This window comes from Vulpes lagopus, chromosome 23, assembly GCF_018345385.1.
Source record: "Vulpes lagopus strain Blue_001 chromosome 23, ASM1834538v1, whole genome shotgun sequence".
Lineage (NCBI taxonomy): Eukaryota > Metazoa > Chordata > Mammalia > Carnivora > Canidae > Vulpes > Vulpes lagopus.
In genome coordinates this window covers 12,399,479-12,420,175 of record NC_054846.1, presented here as the reverse complement: position 1 = coordinate 12,420,175, position 20,697 = coordinate 12,399,479, and the positions used below count along the sequence as shown (strand labels likewise).

Below are 20,697 nucleotides of genomic sequence, written 5' to 3'. Positions count from 1 at the left end.
TTTAGTTGCAGGTGAAAATTGGCTGTGTCTATCACAGAGGCAGTTTCTCACCACTGGAAAAAAAAAAAAACCAACAAAAAAACAACAAACCATGTCCTGCTTGGGAAAGAAAGCACCAAAGCCCCAAACCGCCTTTCCTTTTCAGAAGCAATTTTCAGCCAAAAGGAAAAGGAGTTTTATTTTTTGTGAACCCACAAAAATGTGATATTCACCAGTGAGGAAATCACATTTGTACAACTGTATTAAAGATGTTTTTCTCATCCAGGCACATGGGAGAGTTTTACATGAAGCTGCTTTGGGGGGCAAGGGTGAGGGGAGGAGTGCTTTTATGTAAAGGAAATAGTCTCCCTTGCCTTGAAAGTAGACATCGCTCTAGAAGGGAGACTTGGAAGTGCTCTGTAGTCTCTCCGCAGCCCTAGCCCATCACTGATTCACGTTCAAGTAGGACTCCTAGAAACCACACTTTGAACTTTTTCTTAGCTCAACATTTTTGATGGATTTAAACTGTGGCTTGAAAAACAGGCTTCAAGACAGGCACATGACAAGACCTTCCAAAGGGCCTGGGGGTGTGAGATGCTTCTTCAGGGAAATGGGCACACTTTCAGAGGCTGGTTGCCTGCAGGGAGCAGACCCTGCTGACTCCCCAAGCCTGCTCTGCCCCGGGGCTGGAGCCCTGCCATTCAGCGTTTCCAGTAATGTCCAGCTCTGGCTCCAGGTCCTTCCTGGCACATCTGTAAGTTGCCGAGACCATGCTGGAACTCTCATCCAGGGGCAGAGATAGAAATCTCTTGAAAATAGTACAACCAACCATGCTAAGGAAGAAAAGGGGGGAGAGAGGCACATGAAGTTGGGAGGTACGTCTTGGCAGAGACTGAGCTGGCCTTGTCCTCGGGAGAACAGTCCAATGGCTGTGCGCAGAGAGGAGTGGCGAACAGGAGGGCCTGGGGCAGGAGGGCAGCAGTGGACAGTCCTGGGGCTCACTCACCAGGAGGGAACCCACAGCAGGGCAGGGGAGACATCTCTCAGCAATGTCAGATGGAACTTGGCCAACTCCTGGTGTGTTCCAGCTTGGGGGCAGGGGAGGGCATGTTGGGAGGGTGGAGTGCTATGAATCAGGAGATGTTCCAGGGAAACCAGACCAACAGACTCTAGCAGGTAGTAGGAGGATGTCGCAAAGCAGAAAACAAGGAGGTAGCTCCAATCACATGATGAGTTATTTATAATAAATTGCAGACCAGAGATCATTTTAGATTCTGAAGACTCCTCAACATTCCTAGTCTCTGGGGGATGGGGTACCTCTAGGGAAGTGTTTCTCAAAGTATAGTCTCCAGATCAGCCTAATTAACATCACTTAGGAACTTTTCCTTTTTAAAGATTTCATTTATTTATTTGAGAGAGAGTGTGTGTGCTAGTGGGGAGAGGGAGAGGGACAAGCAGACTTGTATGCTGAGTGGGGAGCCCAACACAGGGCTCAATCTCATGACCTGAGCCGCAGTCATATGCTTAACCCATTGAGCCACCCAGGTGCCCCTCACTTAGGAACTTTTAAAAACAAATTCTCAAGCTCTACTCTAGATCTACTGAATAAGAAACCCTGGGAGTGGAGCCCATAATCTATTTCCACAAGCCCACCAGAGGATTTTAGTACACACTGAAGTTTGGAAAACATGGCTCTAGAGCACTCCTTTTTAGATTTAAGGTGCATGGGAATGACCAGGTAATCTCATTAAATAAAAATATACATTTGGATTTAGTGGGTCCAGGTTGAAGCTGAGAGTCTGTATTTCTAACAAGCCCCTAGGAGATGTGGTGTTGTTGGACCAGAACATATGTACTGAGGGCCTGTGATCAGGGCAAGGCAGGGCACCCATGGATTATGTCCCAGGGGCATTGTGGGATGCTTTTCTATGACATAAGAGGAAGGCAGAAAAGCTAAGTGTAATCTCTGGGAGTGCCTCATGGGGTGACAAGGGCAGGGCTGCAGTTCAGGCCACTGTTTTCCTCTGAGGGCAGGGTACTTACTGCACAGTTAGAAGAGAGGTTGAGTTGGTGGGTACTAGAGTTGAGAGCAATCACCTTTGGCAAATATTTGCTCAGTCAGGTCTTGTGGGTACAGACCTCAGGGTATCTCCGCTTGAATTCCTTCTGGGGCTTTCCATGGACACTTCATTCTTGTTCTTTGAGCTGTGTTTCTTTCCCAGAAAAAATAACGTTAGAGGAAAATCAGCTTGAGAATTCCAAAAAACATGTTTACCTAGTAGACATAATTAGACAGGAAAGGGTCGAAGGTAGAAACCGATAGCCAGAGTCAGACCCCTTTACTTCAATTTCTGATCAATTAGTTGCTTATTAATGCTATACTGAAAATGAAGAAGAGTAAAACAAACTGGAAAGACTAGTAGGCAAAACCCAAATCTGCATTATATTTTCTCTTGGCCAGGAGATTTCTTTTCAGTTGAATAGGAAAATAAATTAGATGAGATAGTTCAGAATTAACCCTAATGGAACCCTAGTGGAGACAGTTAAGAGACTCATTGCATCTCAGTGAATGACTGAAGGAAAGGTGTTGAGGATCTCTGAGCAACTGTGGGAACAGAATTGCTATGTACTGAAGTTGGATTTATGGTCATAGAATGGAGAGAATGTACATTCAGTTCTTAGCGCTATGTTTAAAAACAAGGAAGCTTCTTTGCTTTTTCTATTCTGATAAATGGTAAGCATGTACTTTGTTCTTTCAATGAGAAGTAAAGACAAGAACGTCATTCTTTTACCCTCATTTTTTATAACTTTTCTGGAAGAAAGTTCTGACTATTCTATTAGACAAATCTAGAAGGAACATAGATTCTTCTTTGAGCTAACCTAATACAAATCAATATGACTCGTTTAAATTTATGCCGTTTGCCAATGTTGTGTGTGTTTGGCCTGTAAAGCACTTTGATTATTGTTAAATAAAATATACTGAGAGGTCTGATTTCAGATAGGAGAGCTCTCGAAGCATCCAAGTGGAGAGCTACAATCCCAGAAACCAAATTATCTTCCTTTCTCATTGCTTCTGGGTGTCTCCAAAATAGTAAAAATAAAAATAAGTAAAAAGAAAGAAAATGACTTCTTGAATTTGTGGTTTTCCTTTTTGCAGTCTACACTGTTTATGTGAATTTCCACATTCCACAAAAGGTAGCAAAGAATGAACATGGAAATGAATTTTAAAAGACAGACTAGCTCACAGCTTTAAAAAGCAGTTCTGTCTAAATAAGCATTGGCTGTACTAATATCACCATAAGACAAAAATTATAATAATTTGGACCATGTGCTTCATATTGAGCTACATAGCTAAGTCACCCCAGCCTTCTAATGGGCATAAACAGAACTGATTAAACAGTAAAGTTGTAATGACACATGTACACCAAAACATGTGTGTTTTGTTGCATACGATAAAAAATTTATGCAGGTCTGAAGTAAAAATTTATGTTGAAAGGATCCAAAATAACAGAAAAAAATAAGAAAAATAGTAATGAATTAAACAAATATTAAATGGCAACAAACTAGATAACTTAAAAGAAATAGAAAAAGTCCTAGAAAAATACAAATTATTGAAACTGACTCAAAAAGAAATAGAAAATCTGAATAGACCTATAGCAAGTAAAGAGATTATAATTTAAAATCTTCACCACAAAGAAAAGCTCAGGTTCAGATGTCTTCATTGACAAATTCTATTAAAGGAAGAGCTAACATAATCCTTTATAAACTCTTGTAAAAAATTGAAGAAGAAGGAATACTTCTCAACTAATTTTATGATTACCCTGAAACCAAAGCCAAGCAAAGATAGCACACACATAAAAAAAGAAACTACAGACTGGTACTTCTTATGAATACAGACATAAAAATCCTCAACAAGTACTAATAAACCAAATCCAGCAACATATAAAAAAGATTATATACCACAACCAAGTGGAATTTACTCCAAGAATGCAATCAATGTAGTACTCTATTATTGATAGAATAAAGGAGAAAAATCCCTACATGATCATCTCAATAGATGCAGAAGAAGCATTTGAGATAATCCAATACATTTCATGATAAAAATACTCATCAAATTAGGAACAGAAGGGAACTCCCTCAATTTGAGGCCATTTATGAAAAACCCTCAGTTACCACCTTTCTCTCTAAGGTCAGGGACAAGACAAGAATGTCTGCTCTTGCCATTTCCATTCACATTACATTGGAATTTTTATTTTATTTTTAAAAAAGATTTTATTCATTCATTCATTCATGAGAGACAGAGAGAGAAAGAGAGAGGCAGAGACACAGGCAGAGGGAAAATCAGGCTCCATGCAGGGAGCCTGATGCGGGACTTGATCCCGGGACTCCAGGATCACACCCTGAGCCAATGTTAGGCGCTGAACCGCTGAGCCACCCAGAGATCCCCTACATTGGAATTTTTAGCTAGGGCATTGGGTCAAGAAAAATAAATAAAAGGCATCCAGACTGGATAAACAAAATAAACTACCTCTCCTTATAGATAACATGATTTCATATATGATAAATCCTAAGAAGTCTACTAAATAATTTGAACTAAAAGACAAGATCAGCAAGGATTCAGGATACAAGGCTAACATATAATAACCATCTGTCTTTCTATACACTAGCAATGAGCTGTTTGTAAATGAAATTAAGAACACAATTCCATTTAAAATAGTATCAAGAAGAATAATATATTTAGGAATAAATTCAAGAGAAAGGTATAAGACTCATATATTGAAAACTATGAGACATTGTTGAAAGAAATTAAAGAAGATCTAAACATATGAAAAGATATCCCATGTACATGGATCAGAAGACTTAATATTACAAAGAAAACAATACTTTCCACATTGGTATAGAAATTCAATGTGATCTCTATCAAAATCCAAAAAAGTCTTTTTTTTTTTTTTTTTTGCAGAAGTGGAAAAGCTGATCATAAAATTCATATGGAAATGCAAGGGATCCAGAATAATCAAAACAATCTCAGGAAAGAATAAAATTAAAAGACTCCCCTCTCCATTTCAAAACTCACTACAAAGCTACAGTATTCAAGACAGTGTGGTGCTAACATAGGATAGACCTATAACCAATGGAATGGAATTGAGAGTCTAAAAATAAACCATTACATTTTTGGTCAATTAATTTCAATAAGAGTGCCAGGACAAGTCAATGTGGCAAAAATAGTTTTTTCAACAAATGCTGCTGGGACAACTGTATATCCCCATGCAAAAGAATAAACTTCAAATATTTCTTTATGCCACACAAAGAAATAAGTGCAAAATGAAGCGCAGATCACTATTTAAGAGGTGAAACTATAAAACTCTTAGAAGAAAACATAAAGTAAATCTTTATGACCTAGGATTGGGCAATGGTTTATTGAATATCACACAAAAAGCATAAGCAGTTAAAGAAGAAACAGGTAAATTGAACTTTCTCATTTAAAAAAAGTTGTCCTAAGAGCTTCTGGTTGATGAATATGTGGAGCTTTGGGGAGAATGGAGTTTGGAGAGGGTAGAGAAGATCCACACCCTTTTCCACATATCTTGCTCTTTGTGTCACTTTCAACTGGCTGTTCCTGAGTTATAGTCTTTTATAATCAACCTATAATCAATTCTGGGTCAGTTCTCTGAAGACAGATTTGCTCAGTAGCTATTTTTCCACTGGGTGACCAGATGCCTGAGGTGAGCCCTGGAGCCAGTCTTCAAAAGAGGGTCTTCCTCTCTCTCAGGTCCTGCACCATGACCAAAGTCAATGGGCGAAGAGAATTCATGGTAAACATCTGCTGTAGATACTTTTGGCTGCCTACCATCGCTCTATGATCCCTTAATGATCTTAGTGAGCTGCTGAGGAAAGTCTCTGTGATTTTATGCCTCTCTCACATGCAGACCTGGACATGCATCACTGTGGCTCATTTGGAACTTGAGTTCTTTCAGATGTGAAAGGATTTTACTTGTTTATTTTTATTTATTTGAGATAGAGGGCATGCACATGAGCTGAAGGGAGGGGCAGAGAGAGAGGGAGAAGCAGGCTGTCCTCTGAGCAGGGATCCCCATGCAGGGCTTAATCTCAGGATCCTGGGATCATGACCTGAGCCAAAGGCAGACACCCAACCAACCAAGCCACCCAGGAGTCCCGTGAAATGATTTTAATAGTATTTACTCATACCGTCTATGCATATTCTTTATGTTATCTAAATGATGATGTGTTATTGGTCAAGAGAGTCAACACCATAGAGTTTGGGATGTGAACAAGATCAAATCAGAGCCCAGAGACTTGGGGAAACTCCCAATTCAGTGCCAATAATATGCTATTCTAGTCCATCCCTATCCCATTTATCCCCCTGCTAGAGAGATGAAGGTGCAATTAGAGGAGCCTGTTTAATGTTTGTTGAATGAATAAATGAACAAATGAACGAATGAAAGAAAATAGTGCTGAAAATGGTACAATCAAGAAAGTGAAAACACAACCCACAGAACGAGGAAAAAAAATGACAAATCGTATATCTGATAAGGGACTGGTATCCAAAACATACAAAGAATTCTAAAAATCAATAATAAAAAGACAATTCAACAAGTGGGCAAAAGATTCGAGTAGACCTTTCTCCAAGGAGAATGTAGAAGTGAACAACAGGTGCATGAAAAAATGTTCAATGTCATTAGTCATTAGGTAAGTACAATCAAAACCATAGTGAGATACTGCTTCACACTCACTAAGATGGTTATGATAAAAAAGACAGATGATAACAAGAGTTGGCAAGGACATAGAGAAATAAGAAGCCTCATAAATTTGCTGGTGGGATGTAACATGGTACAGTAATTCTGGAAAACACTTTGGCAGTGTTTTCCTCAAAGTGTTAAACATACTCCTGGAAATGAAAAAATCCCATTTCCACAAAACCTGGCACATGAGTATTCATAGCAGCATTATCCATAACAGCTCCAAACTGGAGACCACCCTAAACTGACAAAAGGATAAATAAGATGGGATATTATTTTGAAATAAAAAGGAATGCAATATTGACACATGCTAATGATATGAATGAAACTTGAAGACATTGTAGTAACAGAAAGAAGACAGTCATAAAAAATCATAATGATTGCATTAATATGAAATGTCTAGAATATATAAATGTATATCTAGAGAAAGATTAGTGGCTGCCAGGAGCTGTGCAGGTGTGGAGTTGGGGAAAAATCGGGCATGATTGCTAATGCCAATGGGTACAGGCTTTCTTTGGGGGTGATAAGAATATTCTAAACTTAGATTGTGATGATGGTGCACATTTCTGTGAATATATAAAAACTGTCAAAGTGTATGCTTTAAATGGGCAATTTCTATGGTATATGAATTACATCTTAATAGAAGATATTTAAAAATAAATTCTATGGCTCTAAGTTTAGAAATTTAAGCTGTATACCATGTAATAATTTATTTTCTTGTTTTCCTGTTTTCTCTGTTTGATAGTAAAACAAAAATATTTCAAAAAAAGATTTATTCATTTATTTATTTGAGAGAGAGAGAGAGAGAGAGAGAGAGAACACACAAAGGGATAGTAAGAGGCAGACTCTTTGCTGAGCAGGGAGCCTGATGTAGGGCTTGATCCCAGGATCCTGGGATCATGACCCGAGCTGAAGGCAGGCAGACGCTTAACTGACTGAGTCACCCAGGCGCCCCTGTGTTATTTTTTTCTACCTATAGGTTGTCAACCTCATACGGTTACTTCCCTTTCTCATGCAGTATGACTTGTGTGAGGCAAAATCCAGACTAACAAAGGAAAGCAGAAGAGGCTCTATTCTTCAGATACCTAAAGCCTGATCCTAGTATGTGCTTAGTGCCTGGTGTTCCAAAATAAAAGAGGCTCCCTGCCTTCAAGACATTTTTTTTCCCCTTTATTTATTACCTAGTACATTGCTCCTAGTACACTGATTAGATCTAATCAGCAATGGGACCTGGATAATCTAATATGGGAAGGGAAGTTTGTAGAGAGTTTTACAGAGTTGTGGAGTTAAGACTCAAGTGTGGAGTGCTGTAAAGGAGAGGTATATCTCATTCCACAGATGTGTACCCCTGAAGAGGCAGAGTGATAATAACTCAGTACAAATAATTATAAACATTTGTACCATTCTTTCCAGTTTGCATGGCCCCTTGCCCAAACACTGCCTTGATTAACTCTCCCAACATCCCTCCAAGGAAAGTATTTCCACCCGCAATATATAGAAGAGGTGAGGGTAGTTATATACCAACTTCTTCTACTTCATACTCTGGGCCATTTTCACAAGTACACAAAAGTCCATGAGTCTATGAGACTATACATGGAAGAATTTTGGAGAGACCTTGAAAAACAACAAAAATAAAGTGGGTCAGAAAAACCCTACTGAGTTAGTAAAGTCAAGCAACCCCACTACCTTCAAGAGATGAGTAACTTTTTCCTTTTGTAGACTACAAAGCCATCACTAAAGCACCTCATGGTAGAGACAGAGGATTTCATCTCTTCGGATATCTGTTTAGTGGCTCATTTCACTAAAGGTAGTGCCTTCATTTGATTTGTTGTCTGCCTCAGCACACAGAGGAAGCAATAAATGGGATTGCTCCTTGGTCTTAATCCTGGATGGTAATGCAGATTAAGGTGGAATCTGGAAATAATAGGAACTATAAAAAAACGTGATCATGTTACCATTGAATGATTCTGTCAAGAAATGAACGTGTCAGGCATTAGACATAACTTGGGATTTGGAAAAGCAGGTTTCAAAAAATTCAGGGAAAATTTGATTATTCTATAGCCAGAGATTCTTTTTTTTTTTTTTTTTTTTGTAGATTTTATCTATTTATTCATGAGAGACACAGAAAAAGAGGCAGAAAGAGGAGCAGGCTCTCCATAGCCTGATGCAGGACTTGACCCCAGGGCCCTGAGATCATGACCTGAGCCTAAGGCAGACACTCAACCACTAAGGCATCCAGGTGCCCCTATAGCCAGGGATTCTAAAGGAAAGATACACAAGAGATATAGAAGGCTCCAAACAGACAAAACTCTGACCCTAAAATGTGAGTAAAGAGGAAGGAAATTTTCAAGAAATCATCATGCCTTCCTAAGGTGCTCTTGAAGCCACGAAGGGACTCATCCTCAAGGTACAAGCAGGATCCTCAAATTAAGGAGGATACAAAACCATGGCCTGGCCTATGACAAAAATCCCAAGGAGACACAGTTTCAGGATGAGCTGACGTTTTCTAAAAATACAGGAAACATTGAAAAAGGATATATTTTTAAGGTATTCATGGAGTGAAAAGAACAAGGAGGTTTGGGGCTTTTAACAAGGACTATAGAGAAGTAAACAGGTGCAGAAAACAGCACTTCTCCTCCCCTGCCCATACCCCTACTTGTTGCAAATGAGCAAGGACTTTAAATGAAATGGGCAGCCAGATCCAGTGGCCCTGAGACCACTAGAAACCCCAAAGATGCAGCTCAGGGACAGGGAGAAGTGGTTGGACCACTTGGAACCTAACGGGGCTGGGTGCTTGTGGGAAATGAGGAAATAAGAAAGAAGCAAGTACGTGAATGACACATTTAAGTGTCTGAACTGGTAGCTGAACGTGAGATAGCAGGGACACGAGGTAGCCACGCAATGGGTGGGCTTGGGAAGCAGAAGCATTGGGGTGCTGTGAGGGGACTTGGAGTGTTGAAAGCGGGGACAAGCAGCACCCCCATTTTGTGCTGGCTAGACCACATCTGGGGTACTGTCTTCTGTGCTGTGACCTACACTTTAAGAGGGGCAGTGAGTAAGCAGAGCATATAGTTGTTTTCTTTACTTTTCTTGATAGAGAAAGAGTTTGGGGAAGGTGGACAAAATAATCTGAGTCACTTCTAATGGTGACATTGGCCCTTTGGAAATTCCCCAGCTCCTTGCTGTCTTCCCCAGCACTGCTCTTTTCTAGATGATGCCGGCAGGCTGGGTCCTGGGACCCAGAGGGGACCCCGCAGGACCAGCCAAGAGGGTCCTTGACTTCCTGAAGGATGGAAATCAAATGTGAGCCAGTAGGGAGTGAGAGTGGAGTTTCCTGAAGGTGGAGAGAGAGTGCAGATAGAGCACCTGGGAGACTCAGAAAGGAGAGGAGCCTGAGTCTTATCTTTGTTGGGGCCTGGGGGTTTTTATTGAGGACAGTGGTCAGGTGTCCCTGTCCCCTCAGGCTTCTAGGAACGGGTTAGAACAGAGTCCAGGTGTTCTTTGGAGCTAATGGGTCTTGGCATTGGGAGGTCTAGCACTGCTGGTCTGGAATATGCATCAGACAGCTTCCTCTGGTCATTCCCACCTTCCTAGATGTTATCTGTTCTTAAGAAACTACTCCTTGCCCCTTACAAGGAGGACATGCAGTACTTGCACTATGATGCATGTGCAAAGTGGGATGGGGGTGCAGGTCCTAGCAAGAATACAAGCAGGAAGAGGAGCAAAAGAGCAGATTTTTAGGGAGTCTTTCAGTTTTCCCATATTACTAAGATCTATCAAAATGCTTTTCCTCCAGGGCTGGTCTCCAGTAAAGAGGTGAGACCTGGGGCTTTCTGGTGACAGAGGGCCCAGCTGCAGGCCTGGACTGGCCTAAGCAATGCCAGCCTGGCACATCTGAATCAAAGAAAACCCTGTCCACTGCTGACTGCTGCTTCGCAACAGGCCTGGAGGCAGATTGCTTTCTCCTGCACCTCGTTTCGCTCATCTGCAACGCGCAGATGATAAAATCCACCCCAGAGGACTGTGGTGACGATTAAGTGGGGTAACATTTGTAGGGAATTTAGCCCAGCTCTTGACATGTGGTGCCACCATGTCAAGGAGCATGGAAGAAGACATTCGATTTGGAAACAGGCTACCTGGAGCTCATCCACTGATACATAAACATCAGGCAGCAAGTATCCTTCTTTGACCCTTGCAACTGCATCTCACTCCTTTCTGTGCGGTTGCATTCAGTGTGGGGGCAGTGCATCTAGAACGAAATGGGGAGATGGCCCATCAAGGGTGTGCTTTGCTACCTACTGGGCAATTTCTATCTGCTGGGTTTCTATTAACTCTCCTAGAGGGTGGAAGTCACTCCCTATCACTACAGAAATGGAGACAGTGGGGACATTCTCAGCTCCTAATTGTCCCCTCAGTCTCGGCATATTTAAGGAGGCTGTGTGGCGTGCAGCCTGGCCCTTAAATCCTCAGCCTTCAGGATTCACGTAGGCAGTGCTGGAATTCCGAAACACTTAGGTTCTGACCAAGCCCTAAAGTGTGAGGGACCATCCCGACTACTAACTGGCCCATGTGCACAGCAGAGGTAGGCAGGGCACCATGGTGCCAAGCCCTCGGGCCCAAGTGCTCTGGTGCCAGGCCCTCAATGTCCTCAACTCCCTGGGCTCCAGGAAGGAGCCGAGCCATTCCAGACTGCGGGGTGGGGTGGGCACAGCACACCTACCCCTTCAAAGCAGAAGGACTCCATGGGCCTCTTGGACGCCAAGGAACTATTATAGAGTAGCATTTTAATGAACTGAGTGTAAATGCATTAAAAACACATGGAATCAATGCTCCTTGAAATAAACATGGGTTTGAAAAAATGAAGAGAAAAGCAAATGCTTTGGCAAAACACATTTTGGGTTTTTTTGAACCCCAAATATTTGAAAGCTGTTCAGGCAATCTTACTCAATCCAGAGTGCTGTTTAGCTCTCCCATGATGACTAATAATACATACAAAAGTGGGAAAATTCTCTAGTCCTGGCATTTCCAGAAAGACACAGACCAACAGAAAGACTTTCAGAGAACATTTAAAAAACTACTTAAGGAAAAAAAAAAAAACTACTACTTAAGAGGGGCCTCTGGGTGGCTCAGTCACTTAAGCGTCTACCTTGGGCTCAGATCATGATCTCAGGGTCCTGGGATCGAGCCCCACATCAGGCTCTCCGCTCAGCGGGGAGCCTGCTTCTCCCTCTCCTTCTTGATCTCTTTCACTCTTGCACTCTCTCAAGTAAATAAATAAAATCTTTAAAAAAATACTTAAGAAACGAAGGCTTTGAATTTAGAGAAATGAGCGGAGTTAAATATGTTTTGATTTAATTAATGTAAAATAAAGAATTGTTAATTTAAATGCTAAGATGTATAGTTGGGGCCCAAACACTGTGAACGCTTGTAACTCAATCACAGCAATCTTGTTTACAAAAAATACAAAAAAATAAAAACCCCAAACCAAAACATAAACCTAAAACTGACCAACCAAGCAAACAAACAAACCAGCCTCCCCCCGCTCCGCCAAAAAAACCAAAAAACAAAAAACAAAAAAAACACACACACACAAAAACCCAAAACCACAACCCTTTACCAATTAGTTTTCTATTCCTGGTCTTGTGCACTTGGCGAGAAAGTGAAACTGAGGCCCAGAGCACTCCTACCTGCCATGTGTCTCACCTGGGGCTTCACCTTGACATCGTGTGATATTCTGAGCCCGGTCACCCTAAGGTCCCAGGTGTCCTTCAGCTGTCCCAGCCCCCGGCCACTTCCACTTCCCCACCTCTCCAAGAACTGACTTCCCATCAGGCACTTGCTTTCAGATGGCTGTCAGCTCAGGTGTTAGTTAATAAGCAAGGTGTTTGCTGACAAGGGCTTAACACCTCCCGGAGGCATTTGCATTTTAATAGGGAACTGTTACAAGAACTCAGATCCCGAAGGACTGAAGCTATGATGGTAAAATGCTGGGAGCCGGTGTGGGTCTGTTAGAGCAGAGAGCTCTCCCCTCAGATCCTAACACCAGAAAACTAGGCCTGCCTTGCAAGGGCCTTCTGGAGTGGAACACGCAATCGTCCTTTCTGTTCACCTGCCTGGGCTGCAGATCAGCTCCCCAGGTGATGCGGGCATCTCTGCACAGCAGAATCCAGAGCCTGGTTCCAGGGGATGAGATGTCAGCTCCGGCTTCCGAGGACCTGAAGAGCAGTCACTCCTTGCAGCCACCTTGGAACATCTCTGGGCCAGACTCCGCCTTAGGGGCCGAACTGGCAGGTAGGAGTTCTGTGCAGTCCCAACCCCAGAGAACTCAGTCTTTAGGGATCAGGGGAGAGGGGAACACAGAGGAAGGAGTTGGTTCTGCTTGGGGTAGCGGGGAGCTTTCATCCTTCTCTTGCCTGGCCTGCCCCAGGTACTCCCCAGCACTGCCAATGCCTCATTCCCACTTCTTGCACCATCCCCTTCCCCTCCATCACCAGGCACAAGCCTGGGCGCTTGCTCAAATCATAAAACTCAGGTGAGTTCATTTTAGGAATTTCCAAAATTATGGAAAAGCACACAGAAAGAACCAGAAATGACTGATAATGTCAGCATCCCTAGAATCAAAAAGTTAACCAATATTTTATGTTCTGCTAATCTTTATACTTAGGGATCTGGTTTTAATAATGACTACACACACACATACTTATATACATATATGCATGTATATGCATATATAATGTATATATACATACATTTTTTATTTTGTATATTTTCCTCCACTTTTATCATATTGTAAGAATTGTCCCATTTTAAACATGCTTTGAAAATGTTATATTCCATAGAATAAAGGGCAGTAATAAAAAATAGAGCTTTGTGTTGTGTTTAGGTTTTCACAAACTCTTATTCTCTGTATTAAACAGGCTTGTTGGAAAGAGAACTGTGAAACTAAAAATCTTAAGAGTTAAGGATCTTTCACTGAGTGACATATAGTATTTTCGGATAATGCATCTCAAGGAAGAAGGCTTGAGAGTATTGCATTTCATTGACACTAATTCCTAGAAATTTGAAACGTTACTGATTTTCACACTAACCATGCTTGGTGATTTGTGTTGTCTTCACTGTAGCGTTTCACCAACTCCAAGGTTATTTCAGGTTAGGGGTCTTTAGGAGGTATTCCATAATAGGAAAAAAACATTTAAGAGAATTTGTATCTTTTCCCCATTGCATGTCAGGGTCCTAGAAACAATAAGTATACTACAAGCAAAATATATTTGCTTTGAGATTATTTTCCCTCCCATATCTATCCTATAAGCATCTGACACCAGTTTATTTTGAGAGGGAAACGCACATTTCTGAATAGGTATTTTTCTTCTGAAAGGTGAGCTTCTTGGTTTTCTCAACAGTATGGATATAGTTAGCCACTTTTTTTTTTTTTAAGATTCATTTATTTGAGAGAGAGAGAGGGAAAGAAGAAAAGAGGTAGAGAGAGAGAAAGAACAAGCGTGGTGGGAGGGGCAAAGGGAGAGAGAGAGATTGATAATCCTGAAGCAGACTCCCCACTGAGCAGGGAGCCTGAAGCAGGGCTTCACCCCAGGACCCTGAGATCATAACCTGAGCCGAAACCAAGAGTCACCTGCTCAACCGAATGAACCACCCAGGTACCCTAGCTAACCACTTTGTATGACAAAGTTCATTGTATAAATTACATGCTTGAAAAACTCCCTTTGACACTTCATGTTATTGCAACCATGAGGATAAACAACAACCACCTGGAAAGCTAGTTAAAGTGTCCCCAGGCCATTTTCCAATTCATTAGGTCTAGGGTGGACCCAAGGGCTATCCTTTGAGAAACAATGCCCTACCAAAGAAAGGTCCAACTCCTACAAGTCCCTTCTTCCTCTCAACTCTGAGTCCCAGCACGCTCAACTCCCAACACTAGACCCATCCATTCTCTGACACTCTGATGAGCCAGTCTCTCCCAACACACCCTTCTACCCCATCCCATCATGTAGTCCCTTTTGCCAAGTGGGGCAGCTGTCCTTTTCCCTCTGGCCATATGACCAAACATCTCCTCTTCTGTGAAACCTCACCTGGTTGTACAGGTAGAATGAATCAGTTCCTTCTCTGTTGTTTTAAAATCCTCCTGCTTTCCTATACTTATTACAGAATTACTTACATGTTCACTTTTCTGCTGACTGGAAGCTCCTATGGGTCCAGGGATCATATCATCCTGTTATGAGCCTGGTGGTTTCCTGGTGCTATTCTGAGTACTTTTTATATGCCTGCTTATTTCATCCTCCAAACATCTCAATTATAATATTATTCCTATATTACAGCTGAGGAAACTACAGCTGGGTTAAATTACTAAATCAATGAATGAATATTATGAATACTTAAAATTGAGATAGAGTAGCAGTGAAAACAGAACCCACTTCCCAGGCTTGAGACTTGAGGGACATGGGAAATAATTGTCTATACATCATAGGATTATGAAGATAATGCAATGCTGATAATTCAATATTTGAAAGAAAATTACTTACAAACATCTGTTTCAATATTTTTATATACATTATATAGAAATTCTAGTTTAGTGATATAAAACATTTCATAATTTTTAAAATAGCTATTCAAAAATACGCTGTGGAGAGCTTTCATTTATGGTCACATAGTATGTCCTTCAAAGATGTTCTTCTGTTGTTCTGGGAAGGTCTTCAGCCAGGGTATAGTGAGTCTTTCTCTGTATCCCAGAGGCAGTGGCTTCCTCTCAATTCTTTTTTCTTTTTTTAAGATTTTATTTATTTATTCATGAGAGACCAGAGAGAGAGAGGCAGAGACATAGGCAGAGGGAGAAGCAGGCTCCCTGTGGGGAGCTCGATGTAGGACTCGATCCCCCGACCCTGGGATCATGCCCTGAGTTGAAGGCAGACACTCAACCACTGAGCCATCCAGACGTCCCTTCCTCTCAGTTCTTAAACATGTCATTTTGCCTCTCTACCTCAGAGCCATCTCTGCCCAGAATGTTCCTTCTCTCCTTGCCCAGTCAATGCCAACTCATCTTGCAAAGTCCAGATCAAATGAGACCACCCATAACATTTTTAGGGCTCAAAGCAAGGGTGCAAATGAAGGTTTACACGCTGCAGACAGAATTTAGATTTCTCAGACCCCTTGGAGTTCCACATGAGAATGTTATGATATAAGGATAACAACTCATGGTTCCTTGCTAGTGGCCAAAGCCCTGTCTCCCTTCTTTCCCCATCCTTGGTTCCTTTTCACATTGTGAAAGAACTGTGAGTATCCCGGTGTGCACATTAAAGTCCTTGCATGCTCACACCATGCAAGCAGCCCCCCCTGGACCACCTCTGAAACCTAGGGTATTCATACTTTTCCCCTTTGGGATATTAGACCCAGATGAGGTCCTTTAGACAGGGATTTAGAGGTTCAGGGCACCCTGAGTATGTTCCACAATGGGAGGTATGGTCTTCTTTAAAGTATAGGTCTGGGGACTCTTGGCTTGGTCGGTGGGTAATGCTGAGCTCAGACATCCCTTTCTGAAGAAGTTGACCCTGACCGTCAGTTGAGGCCAGATTCTGTAGTTGCACTTTTTGTAGCACTTGCAGTGATCATTAGATGATTCACAGTTTAATGAGTTATGTTTAATTAGCAGTATAAGGTCTAACCACCACCCCCTTCTAAAGAGTCCGTTTTGCAAGCAGGGAGCCAAGTCTGTTTTTGTTCACCTTTGTATTTCCATTGCCTAAGATGGTGTCTAGCACATGCAGGGCGCATTTGTTAAATGGCTGAATGAAAGGAAATTTTGCTAAGACTTCTAGAAATAATTTAGGTCTTTCAAAAAATGTTACACAAACGCTTTTACTTTGTCTCGCATATCTCTATTATTATCATCATCAATAGCTTCACAAAGTAGAAATTTAAATATTACAAAAAATTTTCCAGCATCTTGGTTCAAATGATAAAGTTCCCATAGGGGTCTCTAGGGATGAAGGGTTTAGGTAAGCTTTCCAGGCACAGGCCTATGCAGCTTTGTACAGTGTAAATTCTATAGATCTACTTAGCATAATGCCAATATCACACTACATACAGCTTTTTCTTTCAGGAAAATTACAAAGTTCACATTGTAAGAATCAAACTGGAAGTAAAATGAATAAAATATACCCTGCATAGGATTGCATGCAATTCTACTTAAAGATCTTCATAAAATCTTAAGGGAAAAATCCTTTTTGAAAGAAAAATAACTGGGTGGTGCTTGAAAATTCAGAAAGCAGCTAGAAGCTCTGCCAATGACAACTGTAAGTAATAACATGGTATTAAATTTTATTTTCCATTTTTAAGACCGGATTTTTTAAAAACCAGCAGGTATGTGGAATTATATTTCTAGCAGACATTATGAAAAGAAATTAATAGTTTTATTTATCTTGGTTGGTATGAAAACCCCGACCTTCAAGGGTAAGGTTTTGATTCACTGAGAGATAGGATCCTTACGGACAGAAGGCCTGGTTGTGACAGCTTTGGGTTTCAGCTCTTTCCAAGGCTTTTGTTCTTATTTTCCAGCTGCTGATTAATGGGCAAAAATTATCTTCTAAATCTGAAAATCTGTTCTCACTTGAAGGTTTTCCTGTAATTTTGAATGAACCAGCAGAGATAACATAGTAAATATATCACTTTCTCTCCAAAACACAGTGAGAGATGACAGGGCCATCACAGCCTGGAAGCTGCTTTGGACCATGACCATCATCATTCAATAAAACCTTCATCCGAGGCCATGGAAATTCAGAGTGCCTACTGAACTAAGCACCTTTCCCTTAGAAAGGGCTGAATTTCTTAGGAGCCTAACCAACGCCGTCCTTTATTCTCTCTGGGAAAGAACAGACAGCAATTACTCAAGTTGTAAAAGTTAAACCAGTCAAATCAATACAGGATGTCCCTCACCTGTCGCCCAGGGCTTTCTCTGCAAAATTGGCACTTTGGGCCAGATAATCCTAATTGCAAGTTTTCTTCTTTGGCTTCTGCTGTTTTTTATTCTAGGGGCCCAATTTACATATAACACGAAATTGGCCATTTTAACCATTTTGAAGTGTACAGTCCAGTGGCACTGAGTTCATTCAGCTTGTACAACTGATGGATAACTTGTTCATCTCTTCCCGTTAAACACCAACCTCAACAGTCTCCTCTTCCCACAGTCTCTGGCAATACCCCCTTTTATTAATCTAAATGCATCTGAGATTTGAGGTAAAAGTGAAGGTACAGGAGTGTGTGTGTGTGTGTGTGTGTGTGTGTGTGTGAGAGAGAGAGAGAGAGAGAGAGAAAGAGAGAGAGCTGTGTCTACCATAGAACACGATGAAGGTCATTATTGGAAGTTTCCCTACCTACGTTTTCTCATCTACGAAATATGGTTGATCACAGAGCTATCTAGATAGGATTCCTGTGCAGATTAAGTAAGTTAATAAATACAAAGTGCTAGGTCTGCCCCACACTCCATGGGGTCCAAGGATGAGAACCAAGGCGGCCACTGGTAATTGGCCCAGATCTCAGCTTGTCCAGGTAAAAATAGACTTTAACCCCATTGTTCTCTCCCTGTTAGGATCCAACCATCTCTGAACTGGGGGGCACTACATTAGCTGTGTGTATTTGGATTTTGTTTTCATGCGCCAGGATCAGAAGACAGAATCAATAGCCGACTTGGAATGTGATTTAAATGCATGTGGGGTACACAGATGTGATCGTTAGCCGGGAGACTGGACGCTGGTGAGTCAAGAGATATTTCTGTTGTCCTGCAGCTGCTAAAACACAAGCTACAAGCTTCACTGAGCTCACTTTCCTCTCTCTCTGTAAGATGAGTCTCAAGCACGTGGTTCCTTTTCTCCACCTTCTGAATATTGTTTTCCCCTCTAGGGCATAAGTTAAATAACTTATAAAGGGCCTGACATACTAAGTTGGTGATTATTATCTAACATCAGATTTCACAGATTTGAATGTTGCCTCCACCACTTACTGGCTTATGTAACCTTAGGGTTTTACACCTTGGTTTCTTAATCTGTAAAATGAAAAAAGTCCTGATCTCTGCTTCATATGATTATTGTGAAGATTAATGAGATACCAGATGTAATGCACTTAACAAGCAAGTACCACCTTCCTTATCTTATAGGAATACAGAAGCCTCAGCAGGCTGCCACGTATCAGATGAGGTCAGAAAAAAAAAAAAAAATCAGAGTTCCTCAAGGAAATGTCTGCTGGTGAGTTAGAATGATGTATTTGTTCTGTGAACTAAACTAAATACTATTTTAGAGAGATGGCTTCAAGAGTTTTTTTTTTTTAAGACTTTATTTATTCATGAGAAACACACAGAGACAGGCAGAGGGAGAAGCAGGTTCCGTGCAGGGAGCCTGACATGGGACTCGATCCCAGGACTCCAGGATTGCGCCTTGGGCTGAAGGCAGGCGTTAAACCCTTGAGCCACTCCAGACTTCAAGAGTTTAAAAGAAATAACTGTCAATAACTGTTGTGTGCTGGGAGCTGTGTAAGGATTTTGCAGATATTTTCTCATTTAAATCTTAATATAGTCTACTTAGGAGAAGGTATTATCATCTCCATTTTGCAGATAAGGAAACTGAGGCAGAGGAAGTCTAGTTAACTTATCCAAGATCACAGAACTGGTGAACGACCAGACAAAATCCAGTTTGGTTGTGTTCTCATCTACTGTGTGACATTACCTCCATGCCAAAATGTTAACTGATGAGGCCTGATGACACAGTAATGATCAGTGATGAAATGATCATTGCATCACGTGGTTCTAGACTGTGCTATAATACATACTCTAAATTTCTTTTTTTTTTAATTTTTTAAAAATTTATTTATTTATGATAGTCACAGAGAGAGAGAGAGAGAGAGAGGCAGAGACACAGGCAGAGGGAGAAGCAGGCTCCAGCACCGGGAGCCCGACGTGGGATTCGATCCCGGGTCTCCAGGATCACGCCCTGGGCCAAAGGCAGATGCTAAACCGCTGCACCACCCAGGGATCCCATACTCTAAATTTCATATATTATCTTTTAAAGGAAATCTATTCGTATGGGTGATTGTACACTGAGGCTAGTATTTTTTCACTTAGAACATAAAGCTAATTATAGTATTTGGTCAAAACTAAAACCAAATTTGTGAATAGTATTAGTGTTCTTTATTTGTTTGCCTTGAAATTTGGTGGTTATGAAGTTGCTCTTCATAAAGCTTTAGCTTGAGTTTTGCTCACTAGTTCAGGCTTGAAGACTTGACAAATACAGTATTCATTGTTGGATAGATCTTCATATTTTGGATGAGTAAAACTGGTTACATCTGAAAGGTCCACAGCTTGTGATTGGCACAATATCAAATCATAGTTTTAGGGGGGAAGAAAATTACCTGATTGCTTGTTGCTTTCCAAATTTCTGACATGTTTTCAACGTAGGAAAGCTGTTCTAAAGAAAAGTAGGGCAGGGTGGGGAAGGGGGGAGAGAAACCTTGAAAACTACACAATATACAATCTGCGTCATTTGCTTTTCTAAATTGTTGTTCCTTGCCAGTGTCAATAAACTGTGTTAAGTGGTTTAGCATGTTTGGTTGGCTGTACCTATGCATAAAATAAACAATGCGTCTAGCATTTTCTTTACAAGTGATGATGATGGGTGCTGTATAATTACCCAATATAACCCTTAATGAGGGAATAATGAAATTTACCTTACAGAGGTATCAAAAAACAAACATGTTTTCCTAGTGCCTAGGTCCACAGCTAACTTCCCAATTCCTGTGCAAGAATTTTATATATAGGATGTCTTAAATTCCAATCCCACATACAAAACAAGCATTTCAAAACCTGTGCTTGTCTTATCTAGAATGACATCAGAGTGATGAATTCTTTCACTCTTCTTTTGGGCAGTGTCAGCTGAGATTCAGCAATTAACCAAGTGCTCAAAGT

At 41.1% G+C, this 20,697-nt stretch overlaps 1 long non-coding RNA gene across 1 annotated transcript; it reads right to left on the bottom strand.

The window, feature by feature from the left end:
* Window positions 1-674: 674 nt before the first annotated feature.
* Window positions 675-12,555, bottom strand: LOC121481138. Its single transcript, XR_005985196.1, has 3 exons — window positions 12,441-12,555; window positions 2,023-2,192; window positions 675-812 (listed from the first exon to the last, which is right to left on the bottom strand). It is a non-coding gene; the product is annotated as an uncharacterized LOC121481138 (long non-coding RNA).
* Window positions 12,556-20,697: the final 8,142 nt, after the last annotated feature.